This window comes from Tamandua tetradactyla, chromosome 10 (genome assembly GCF_023851605.1).
Source record: "Tamandua tetradactyla isolate mTamTet1 chromosome 10, mTamTet1.pri, whole genome shotgun sequence".
Lineage (NCBI taxonomy): Eukaryota > Metazoa > Chordata > Mammalia > Pilosa > Myrmecophagidae > Tamandua > Tamandua tetradactyla.
The window spans coordinates 7,849,546-7,861,832 of NC_135336.1; the positions used below are offsets into that span (position 1 = coordinate 7,849,546).

General features: G+C 36.8%; 1 protein-coding gene across 7 annotated transcripts in view; it reads left to right on the forward strand.

Moving 5' to 3' along the window:
• Positions 1-12,287, forward strand: part of LPP (LIM domain containing preferred translocation partner in lipoma) — a 696,418-nt gene that overhangs the window by 438,873 nt on the left and 245,258 nt on the right. The window lies entirely within an intron of this gene.

Genomic DNA, 12,287 nt, shown 5'->3' on the forward strand with positions numbered 1-12,287 from the left:
GATATGAATATGCACATTCAAGAAGCCTAGAAACAAACTGCAAACAAGTTAAACTTGGAAGACAACCACACCCAGACATATACCAGTCAAACTGTTAGATTCCAGACAAAAGAAGGGACATCTTAAACTTGGAAAAATAAAGCAATGTGTTAGGTACAAAGGAACCCCAATAAGATTAAGTGGACATTTCTCCTCAGAAATCATTCAGGCAAGAATTCAGTGGGACAAAATATTGAAAATTCTGAAAAAAAAAAAAAAAAGTCTACCCCAAATCTTATATCCAGCAATAAATCCTTTCAAAAAATAGGTGAGGATGCACCACAGTGGCTCAGTGGCAGAGTTCTCACCTGCCATGCTGGAGAACTGGGTTCGATTCCCAGTACCTGACCATGAAAAAAAAAAAAAAATGCAGGTGAGATTAAGGCATTCCAAGATAAACAAATGCTGAGAAATTTTATCACCACTAGATCTACCTTTAAGTGATGCTAAAGGGAGTTCTTTCAGCTGAAAGGAAAAGACACTAGACTGTGGTTCAAAGTGGCATGAAAAATAAAGACCTCTGGTAAAGGGAAACCATTTGGTTAATTATAAATGCCATTACTATTATATATTTTTTTGTAAGTAACTCCACATCCTACTTCCTACAGGTGCTAAAATACAAATACATAAAAAAAAATAAGGAATCTATTGTTTTGGACATACAATGTAGATACAAGTAGTAAAAGTACAAAAAATGGCGGGGGATAAAATATGCTTTGTTGTTTGCTATGAAAAGATGTCTTTAATGTGCAGTGTTAAATAATTTCTTCATAGTGCTAGAGTTGAGACTACGGCTTTAATTTTACTTCTTGATATTTAAGGCAGCATAAGATTTTAAGTAAAGTACAACTACTATTTTAAAATTAATGTGAAGATTTAGAAAGGAATTATTTTCTCAGAAAAAATGTGGGCTGATAGAGAGGTATAGGAAAAAGGAATGTGTATGCTATTGAAGTTGATATAAAATCAAACATGGTTGTTATAGATATAGGATGTTAAACTTCAGCCCATGGTAACCCCAAAGAAAACATATGGAAAAATTTATATGGAAAGAAATAAGAATGTACTCAAAATGGTGCAGTATAAAAAATCAAATAAATATGAACATAGCATTAATGGAAGAATTGTGAGGTTAAAAAAAAAGGTACCATACTTACAATGACTAAACAGAAAAATAGGAGAAAAAAGTCCTTCATTACTAATATTTATCCTAAATGTAAATGAATTAAACTCTCCAGTAAAAAGGCAGTGATTGGCAAATTAAATAAAATGGCGTGACCCAACTGTACTGTTCACAAGAGATACACTCTTAATTCAGACTCAAGATTTTAAAGAGAAAGAATGGAAAAAGAAATAAAAAATTTGCAAATAGTAATAAAGAGATATCTGGGGTGACAGTATAATATTAGATAAAATTGATTTTAAATAAAACCTGTTATGAGGGACAAAGAAGGTCTCTATATACTGATAAAGAGCTAATTCAACCATCAGGACCATCAGGAGACATGACAATTATAAGTTTATAATTTTTAAATAAAAGTAGAACGTCAGAGTTTCAAAATATATGAAGCAAATGTTGACAGATTTAACAGGAGATATAGACACTTCTACTTTAATAGTAGAAAATTTCACTATACCACCTTCAATAATGGATAAAACATGTGGACAGGAGATCTATAAACAAACAGAAGACTTGACTGATTATAAACCAACTAAACCTAACAGACATAGATAGAACACTTCATCCAACAGCAACAGGATTCACATTCTTCTGTAGTCCACATGGATCATTCTCCAGGACATACCACATATTAGGTCTGAAATAAAGCAAGTCTTAATACATTAAAATATGTATAGAAGTCATTCAATGTATCTTCTCTAACCATAATGGAAAGAAGCTAGAAATCAATAGAGGGAGAAGTGGAACATTAACTAATAAGTGAATGTTGAACAGTGAACTCTTAAACAACCAATGGGTCAAAGCAGAAATTACAAGGTAAATTTGGAAATGTCTTGAAGCAAATGAAAACAAAAAACACACTATAACAAACTTACGGGATGAAACAAAGGCAATACTGAGTATGAAATTGATAGCTCTAAATATTTACATTAAAAGAACAAAAATACCTCAAATAGGAGACTTATCCTTCTTACAACTGAAGAATCTATAAAAGAAAGACCAAGTAAACCCTGGAGAGGATGTGGAGAAAGAGGCACACTTATCCTTTGTTGGTGGGAATGTCAAATGGTACAACTGCTGTGGAAGGCAGTTTGGCGGTTCCTCAGGAAGCTAAATATAGAATTGTCATATGACCCGGCAATAGCATTGTTAGGTATCTACTCGGAGGACATGAGGGCAAGGACACAAACGGACATTTGCACACCAATGTTTATAGCAGCATTACTTACAGTTGCAAAGAGATGGAAATAGCCAAAATGTCCATCAATAGAAGAGTGGCTAAACAAACTGTGGTATATACATATGATGGAATATTATGCACCTGTAAGACAGAATAAAGTTATGAAGTATGTAACAACATGGATGGATCTTAAGGACATTATGCTGTGTGAGATTAGCCAGAAACAAAAGGACAAATACTGTATGGTCTCACTGATATGAACTGACATTAGTGAATAAACTTGGAAAATTTCATTGGTAACTGAGACCATCAGGAGATAGAAATAGGGTAAGATATTGGGTAATTGGAGCTGAAGGGATACAGATTGTGCAATAGGACTGATTGTAAAAACTCAGAAATGGATAGTACAATACTACCTAACTTTAATACAATTATGTTAAAACACTGAATGAAGCTGCATGTGAGAATGATAGAGGGAGGAGGGCTGGGGGCATAAAATCAGAAAGAAAGATAGATGATAAAGACTGAGATGGTATAATCTAGGAATGCTTAGAGTGTATAATGATAGTGACTAAATGTACAAATTTTAAAAATGTTTTTGCATGAGGAAGAACCTAGGAATGTCATTACTGCAGGGTGTTGAAAATTGATAGTAATTAATATTTGAAATTTTAACTTATGTATGAGACTAAAGCAAAAAATGTTTATTTGGTGCAAAATTTATATTTTGACTAGTGCATTTCCTAATAAAACTTTTGTAGACAGCTTAATTGAACAGCATGAGTACATGAAACCTTGGGTAGGGCATGAGATTTTGTTGGTTTGTCCAGAGCGATGCCCTGATAAATCCCAGAGTGATCTGAACAGTGAATAAAGGTGTATTGGCAAAGTCCCCTTCAGGGCATGGTGAGAAAGGGGGAAAATTCAGCTCCCCCAAGTTGAGTTCTTGATGTTCTCACAGGCAGTGCAGACAGCCAGGGCAATGGGCTGAGCCCCCAATCTTGGGGTTTGTTCACATGAAACTTAACCCCGCAGAGGATAGTTCAAGCCTACTTTAAGTTAGGCCTAGGAGTCACCCCCAAGAGGACCTCATTTGTTGCTTGGATGTGGCCTCTCTCTCTCCAACCAACACAGCGGGCAAACTCACTCCCCTCCCCCATCTACGTGACTCCCAGGTGCGTAGACCTTCCTGGCAACGTGGGACAGAAATCCTAGAATGAGCTAAGACTCAGCATCAAGGGATTGAGAAAACGCCTAGAATGAGCTGAGACTCAGCATCAAGGGATTGAGAAAATCTTCTCAGCCAGGGCGGGAAGGAGCAAAATGAGACAAAATGCGGTGTCAGTGGCTGGGAGATTCCAGGCAGAGTAAAGAGGTTATCCTGGAGGTTATTCTTATGCGTTAAATAGGTATCACCTTGTTAGTCAAGATGTAGTGGAGAGACTGGAGGGAACTGCCCAAGGGTGTGGAGCTGTGTTCCAGTAGCCATGTTTCTTGAAGATGACTGAATAATGATATAACTTTCACAGTGTGACTGTGTGATTGTGAAAACCTTGTATCTGATGCTCCTTTTATCTACCTTTATCAACAGATGATTAAAACATATGGAATAAAAATAAATAATAGGGGGAACAAATGTTGAAATAAATTTAGATTGAAATGCTAGTGATCAGTGAAAGGGAGGGGTAAGGGGTATGGTATGTATCAGTTTTTTTTGTTGTCTTTTTATTTCTTTGAATTGATGTAAGTGTTCTAGGAATTGATCATGATGATGAATATGCAGGTATGTGATGATATTGTGAATTACTGATTATATATGTAGAACAGAATGATCATAAGTCAAGAATGTTTCCGTTTGTTATATTTTTAAAAAATTGAAAATTAATTAAAAAAAAACCTTTACATCAAAGAACTTCATCATGAAAAAAAACAACCTACAGAATAGGAGAAAATATTTGGAAACCGCATGTCTAGTAAGGGCTTAGTATCCAGAATATGTGAAGAACTCCCACAATTCAACCACACAAAGGGTGGAGTTGGGGGCTGGAGCAAAAGACTTGAAAAGTTATTTCTCCATGAAAATATACAAATGGCAACAAAGTACATGAATAATCCTGAACATCATTAGTTGTTAGGGAAATGGATATCAAAACCAAAACAAGATCCATTTTGTACCCACTAGAATCACTCCTGTTATAAAAATGGAGAACAACTTATGGAGAGGATATAGAGAAATAGGAACACTTTCATTTTTGGTGTGAATGTAAAATGGTGCATTTGCTGTAGAAAACTATTTTGTAGTTCCTCAGAAAGTTAAGTTATAAAATTTATATCCAACCCAGCAACTCTACTTCTAGCTATATGTACAAAAGAATTGAAAGCAGGGACTTAAACAGATATTTTCACATCAGTGTTTATAGAGAATTACGCACAGTTACCAAAAGATGGAAGCAACCCAAGTTTTCCTCAGCAGATGAATAGGTTAACAATATATCATATATATGTAAAATTGAATAGTATTCAGCCATGAAAAGAATTGTATTCTGATACATTCAACAACATGGCTGAACCTAGAAGATAGATTTTATATAAAAATGATAGGACATTGTTGTGTATTTAACTCCACTGAATAATGTATTTTAATGTTAAAAAGGCGTAGATTTTAGGGTATTTATTATGTTAATGAATGCAAATTAGAAAGAAACAGGACTGTACAACATAACCAGTGAACCCTAGTGTAAACTGTGTCCCCATTCTCTCAAGTTCCTATGTGAAAATTTCCTGTCTCTAGCATTTTTGCTGATTGTGTTTTTTGCACTGTTAGTTCAGTGCCTTTAAGAAAGCCCTTATTTACTGTAATAATGACCACAAAGTACAAGAGTAGAGGTGCTGGTACTGCTTCTAAACCTAAGAGAAGCCAAGAAGTGCTTCCCATTGGTGAAAAAGTAAGCATTTTCAATATCATTGAAGAAGAAAAAAAGCTATGCGGAAATTGCAGGTTGCATAGCAAGAATGAATCTTCAATTCATGAAGTGATGAAGCGTAAAGACAGAATTTGTGCTAGTTTTTCTGTTGCACCTCAAACTGCAAAAGCAGCTGTTACAGTGCATGTTAGATTGCTCGTGTTTGCTTCTATCTGCGATTTCCGTCATCCAGTCGGGCTTGGGACATCCTGCAGTGAAGGGGGCCTACCACAGAACACTGTCTTCATCAAGGGAAGTTCTATTAGACAGCACTCCCGGAGACAAATACTGGCATATAACCCTTGTTGGTCTTGCATAGGACCTGAAGAAAATATAGTAGCTTATCAACGGAAATTCACATGAACTGTGCTTTATTCATATTATTGATTGTTTCACAGATGTGAAAAATCAACCTGGATGACTTTCACAAGCATAAGGTAGAGTTGCAAAAACAAGTTGCCCAGGAACAGTATGGCATGTGACCATTAGCTTAAAATTCAGAAGCAAGCAGTACTAAATAGTGTATTGTTTAGAGATACATCCATGTTAAAGGAATTAAAACATCGCCACCAAGGGAATGTTAAGCATCACCTACACGATAGTGTTTACCTGAGGTGCTGGAGGGGATCTGGAAAGACACACTGCTTCAAAAGTATTCACTGCATTCTGTTTCTTAAGCCATTCATGGGAACATAGATGCACATTCTGTTTTTCCTCCTTATTTTATACATTATATTTTCATATATATATATGAAATATTTCTTTTTAAAAAGACGATTCTGGCTCCAGGGTACATGATGGACTGAAGAAAGAAATAAGCATAAGCCAGAGACGTGTGAGGCGGCTGTAGTTTGTACAGTCAAAAGGTGAATGATGACCAGGATCAAGAAAGCATCCGGGAGGGATGAAAAGAAGTGGAGGGATTATAGGATTATAGGATATATTTTGGAGACGGATCGCCCTAATAACCCTAGAGCTATGGTAGACGTGTGCACCGTGTGCTGCGGAAGACAGGGGAGGAATGGCTCCATCGGCCTGGGAGCTTTAAGGAAAGCTGCATGTTGAAGGACACTTAGATGACTGTGTAGTCAATTGCTGGGGGAGCGGTATCGTTATGCATAGGTAATGACTTTAAAAAAATTCCCAGAGGGCAACAGGTCTCTGGGAATTGAAGACATTGAGTGCAACTAGAATTCAAGAGTATAAAGGAGTGGAGGGAGATGACAGGCCAAACAGGAAGGGCCAAGTGTGCCCACTGAGGAGTTGAGACCTTAACCTGAAAAATACAGGGAAACTGCCACCATCATCCCTTTCCTTTTGCCTCGGAGAAAGGAAGATCCTTGGGAAAAACATCAAAATAAAGCACTGCTAGAATGCTGTGAGAATCTTGCTACAAAGACGTCCTGGCTGGACTCCTCTGAAAATGCTTCTCTTTGAATTAATCATTTTTATAAAATGTTTGGGGTTTACAGTCACCAAATCTTAAATGTTGTCAAACTGAAGAAAGTTTGAAATTAAGATACAGGGAAAAGAAGGACAAATGAAATAGAAAAATGACAGCGATGGAAAAGGAGAAAGTAGACCTGAAAGAAAGTAACAATTAAATGCCATTGGAGACCACAAGATCCTGGTTTTCTTTTAGGAATGCTTTTAGACTGGCATAACTTAAACCTGCAAGGAGGAAAAACAGAGCTTTCTTTAATTTTTCTTTTATTCATAAACTACATGTTTTTTATCTTAAGCAAATATTTAACGATAATAATTTTCTTTGTCCTCTGTTCAGAGGCTTTTCTTGAGACTATACATAAAAATCACATGTAGGAAAAGAATGTCATGAATGAGCTTTGAATTTCATGTAGTTTAAATGTTTTAGCTTTTGAATATTTTTACTTTACAAAATGTTCTGAGCAACAGAAATTACTTTTGCCTCAGTCATACCAAATTTTGTCAAAAAACTAAATTTTAAGAATTCTGAGTGCAATGGCTGACTTTTTTCTGCTGTTGTGGCAACTAGCTCAATTCCTGACACAGCAGATGTTCAATATGTTTTTATTCAATAAATAATTTAGATTAATTGAATTTCTAGGGTTGGGATATTATGACTGCTCGAGAATAATTCAAAATGTATTTTGTTTACATGTTACATGTTGCATGTTACAACAGTACCTGTTGTTAAAAAATGATTTTAAAGTACACTAGTCTCTTCTTAGGAAGTTTTTTTTTTTTTTCAATCTGTCCTTTAATTATTTCCCAGAAGGGATTTGAGCCAGCATTTGGTAAAACATACATAGGAGACTTATCCTTCTTACAACTGAAGAATCTATAAAAGAAAGACCAAGTAAACCCTGGAGAGGATGTGGAGAAAGAGGCACACTTATCCTTTGTTGGTGGGAATGTCAAATGGTACAACTGCTGTGGAAGGCAGTTTGGCGGTTCCTCAGGAAGCTAAATATAGAATTGTCATATGACCTGGCAATAACATTGTTAGGTATCTACTCGGAGGGCATACAATATGACCATTAAAATGAATATAAGCATGTCAGGTGCTTCTTAGAAAGAGAATAGTATTAAGAAATTCAAAAATTTAAATCATTAAATGATTTAGAGAGAAGGGGAGACTAATGGGATTACTGTAATTAAACATGCATTACATTTATGAGAAAATTTCTTGATTGCCAAGTCAACAAGGGAAATGAAGGAGCTTGCATTTTGCATGGTATTTATAATTTGCCAAGAAGAATGAATTTATTCTTGGGAGTTTGTCACTCATTTGTGTATCTATTTATTAAATATTTGTTAAATGCCTACCATGTGCCATGATATATTATGGCCATGGGGGAAGCAGCAGTGAACAAACAGAGATGATTGCAAATCCCATGAAAATAGACATATAGTATGATTTATGTAGAAAGGGAGAATACAGAAGGGTGTGCTCACAGTGCCCAAGGATTCGGGCATAGATTAAATGGGAACCTAACATTCATCTTGAGGCCTGAGAGATGCATAGGAGTTAGCTAGATATAGAATTCAGAGAGGGCTGTGGAAGCTCATGCGTGTAATCCCTAAGGTTGGAGAGAGATATGATAAGTCAGTGGAAGTTCGCGAAGAGGGACTGGACCTGAGATTTCACTCTCAAGGAGAGGCAGGGGAGGGAGATTGGAGCCAAATCATTCTTTATGTGGAAAGTCATTGAAGATTTTAAACTGGAAAATAATGGGATTCACTTTGTATTTGAGATAACTCATTCTGGGTGCAGAAAGAAGGATGTGTTGAAGGGTAGCAAGAGTAGAAATGGGGAGACTGTTTGGATGCTTGGGAGAAGTCCCTGATGAAAATTGATGGTATCTTGAAGTAGGGTCACAGCAGATGAAATGGAGAGATTTGGACATATTGAGATTTATTTAGAGAACAGGGTCAACTGGAATTAGTAACTGAATGGGAAGTGAGGGAGAGAGATGTTTAGGAATGACTCAAATGACTGTTGTCATTTGAGCACAACTGGGTGGAAGAGAAAAACAGATGAAAAGCAGATTTGGAGATGATGAGAATAGTTTTTCAACATTTTGAGTTGGCAGAGCATGAAGCTTCCAAGTAAACTCATGAAATAGGCATTGAATATTTGGGGTCTTGGATGCAGAGTACAGATGTATTCTGGTGATAAGGATTCTAGATTCTTACTAATTAGAAGGTATTTCAAGTTGTGGCCGTGGTCTTGGAGAGAAGAAATAGAGAAGAAGGCCATGTGTCAAATAAGGACGATCACTGTGCAAGGCCTCTGGGCAAGATGTTGGCTATTGTTTTCCATAGAAATTTCACCGAAAATTAGAAAAGCACTTCACATGTCATAATGTAAAATTCTGTTGGATGAAGAATTGTCTCATGGGAGTTTGATTGACATCTTCCAGCTATTTAGCTTTCTGGTGATTGACATTGATCCAGAGATAGATTTTAAAAGTTCAAGGGACATTAGGTTAATGTTTTACTTCCATTGATTGTCAACTAGAGATGAAGCCACCCATTCACCAGGGGAGGTTTGAAAATGAGTGGGGACACTTTTTTATCGTGGCAGACCAGAGGATAGATAGTTTCATTGAATGAATAGGGACGAAACACTACTGTCCAACCTAAGATGACAATAAATGCCCTGTTGAGAGACACTGAGAGATTCTTGTGCCAGATATCCTCCTCTGGCTCCCTGATTATGAAGTTCCAGCTGCCTGCCAGGCAGGCTTGGTGTCTGCTCTAGGTGGTATTCTCCCCAGCACTTTCTCCTTTCTGGTTCAAGTAATTGCTCTCTCCCTTAGTCCCTTTGAGCCTAGAGGTGACCACAGATCTCTCTTTGCTAGCCCCAGGTCACTGCTCTGTCCCTTATGACTCTGCTCCCATTTGGGCCTCTATGCATCATCCCTTCTTAAATAAATTCCATGAGATAGTTTGAGTGTGCCATGCTTTTTGTTGGGATCCTGACTGTTAAAGCTATCCTCCCCCATACATTTGTCTCAATACTAGTTTCATAGAGATCCTAGTAATTAGTTCTAGATTTAATTCTCTTAAGTTACAGGAGGCTGTTGATTTTTTTCTTTTGGTGGTAGCCTATCGGGACAAACTGTCATTCACTTGTGTAATTTAAGAAGGTTGCATGTTCTTGCTTGCTGGAGTGGCCTTTCCTTTTTTGTTGAGGGTCCCAGTAGTATCCAATAGAAACAGATAGTTTCTCCATTAAACATTTTTTTTGCTCTCAAGTTCCTAAAGAAATACTTAGTTAAGACTCTGATTTCTAGGGCATAGGGCACAGAAGAGTCAGCTTGGACCACAAAATTAAAGTCAGATTTTTCAGTCAACCATGCTATTTATGACAAATGTTAGCATAGATAGAATTGAATGAGAGGGAATAAAACTTTAATTGTGTTTTGATGACTCAAGATCAGGAGAAATCTAGTATTTCTGTGTTGAGCATTCTACAAACCCAGTGTCTGAGCAGCTAGGCTGACAGTCATGCCCTCTGCTGCAACTTTAAAACCTGCCTCCAAACCACAGACTTCAAAAAGTCACATTTGGAAATGAAAACCAGTCACGTTCATACACTGGACAAAAAAGGAGTCAGTGTAGACTTTATTCCTTCAAGGAACTTTTCACACAAATTTCAAAATTGCCTTCTCTCTTTCTTCATGAACCATGCACACACATTATTTAAGCATTTGTAAAGTTTTCTACTGTCTGCATCAGCTAGCATTGCTTGTTTCTAGGAACTATCTCACTAGCAGAGCTCTCTTCAGGGGATGAGGAGGTTTCTTATTACTTTGTTGTGGATTCTAGTGTGTATGTGCCACATGTTTCTGGATGTTTTATGTATCCTAACTATGTGCTTGAAAATAGCACATTTAGCTATATTTTTTACTCCTGCAGTTTTACATTCTTTACCTCATTGGAGGTGGAGAGTGTAAAGAACAGGAATCACTTTAAAGCATATTTATGTTCTTCATGGTTAAAGAAAGTTATGGCAACACTTTCCTGGCCCACATATTCAATTAAATCTATAGTGAATCTGGATTATTTGGCACTTCCAAGAATTTATTTTTGGCATTCCATTTCTTTCTCTCTTTTTTATGAAATTCTTGAAGTTTTATCATGATTTAACATTTTCATTTTGAAAATCAAGCCCATTTTAAAAATTAGTCAGACTCATCTATAAATACAGATATATAAAAATTTTCCTGGGACTTGAGTCTGCATACCAGTCTTTTTTTATGTAGTTATTTTTCCATTAGTTATTTTCTAAGCATCTTCAACATGTAAAGCTCTGCGAGCTTAGTGGGTGTGTGGAACTGGTTATATTCTGGGATCAATAGTACTTGACTCCCTGTCCCCAAGTGCTTATAGTCTTGCCAAGGAGTTAATGCATAATCAATAACTGTTGAATGTATGTCTCCATTGCCAGGCAGAGCTGGTTGTGGCCATGAGAGAACTGACAAGATGTTAAGAGAGTACCCTCTGTGCATCTTCTTTCGCCTCTAACAGACCCTTAACTTCCTTTTTGTCCAAGTCAGAAACTGCAATGATATTTTGCATTCTTTTGCTCAATGCTGCCTGTCTTTCCAGTGAACACGCATGCATGTATAAGCACGCATACCTGTGTATGCACATGTACCTGTGTACACAAGTAGACGCAAACCTGTACTGTATCTTAAATATAACTTCTGATTATTTCTCACTTCCTTCCTCTTTACTCTCTTCATGTTGTCACTCCCCTTTGACCCTCATCATCTTGTCCCTGAGCTATTTATTTTCCTTTTCTAACTCACTTCTCTCTGGTTGCTACTCTTTATTTCCACCAGAACGATCTCTCATAACATCTGCATCTGACCCTGACTCTTTGCTGATTCAAATTTGCCAATGACTCTGCCTTATCTAAATGATTAATATGCTTTACAAAGACTTTTATGATTTAGCTCTTGCCTACGTGTCCAGCTAACTCCTTTGCAACTCAACCACTCACTGAATACACTCCAACAATATTAAGCCTATGGAGAGACTTGAATAGACCATACACTTAGCTTTGTCCTCATGTCTGTCAGCCAGGAGCCTCCATCTGTACTCTTTGACCTATTCTGTCTGACTGTCCGACATAGACTCCATTCTCTTAGTCACACTTAAACCATCTTCCACCTGGACATTACCTACCTATTCAACAAGTTACAGATCAAACACTGACTCTTCTGTAAAGTCTTTCTTGAGTGTAGATACTTCATTTATACTCCCAATGGGCTTTGTGCATTCCCCCATTAAAATAATCACTTATGGTGTCTTAACAATTGATTTTCATTTTTTATCAGTTGGGAAGGTGTCAAGCTATAAGTTACTGAAAACTGAATTTTATCTGTGGCTTAAACAAATAGGGATTTTTCTTTTTGTGACAAGAAATCCA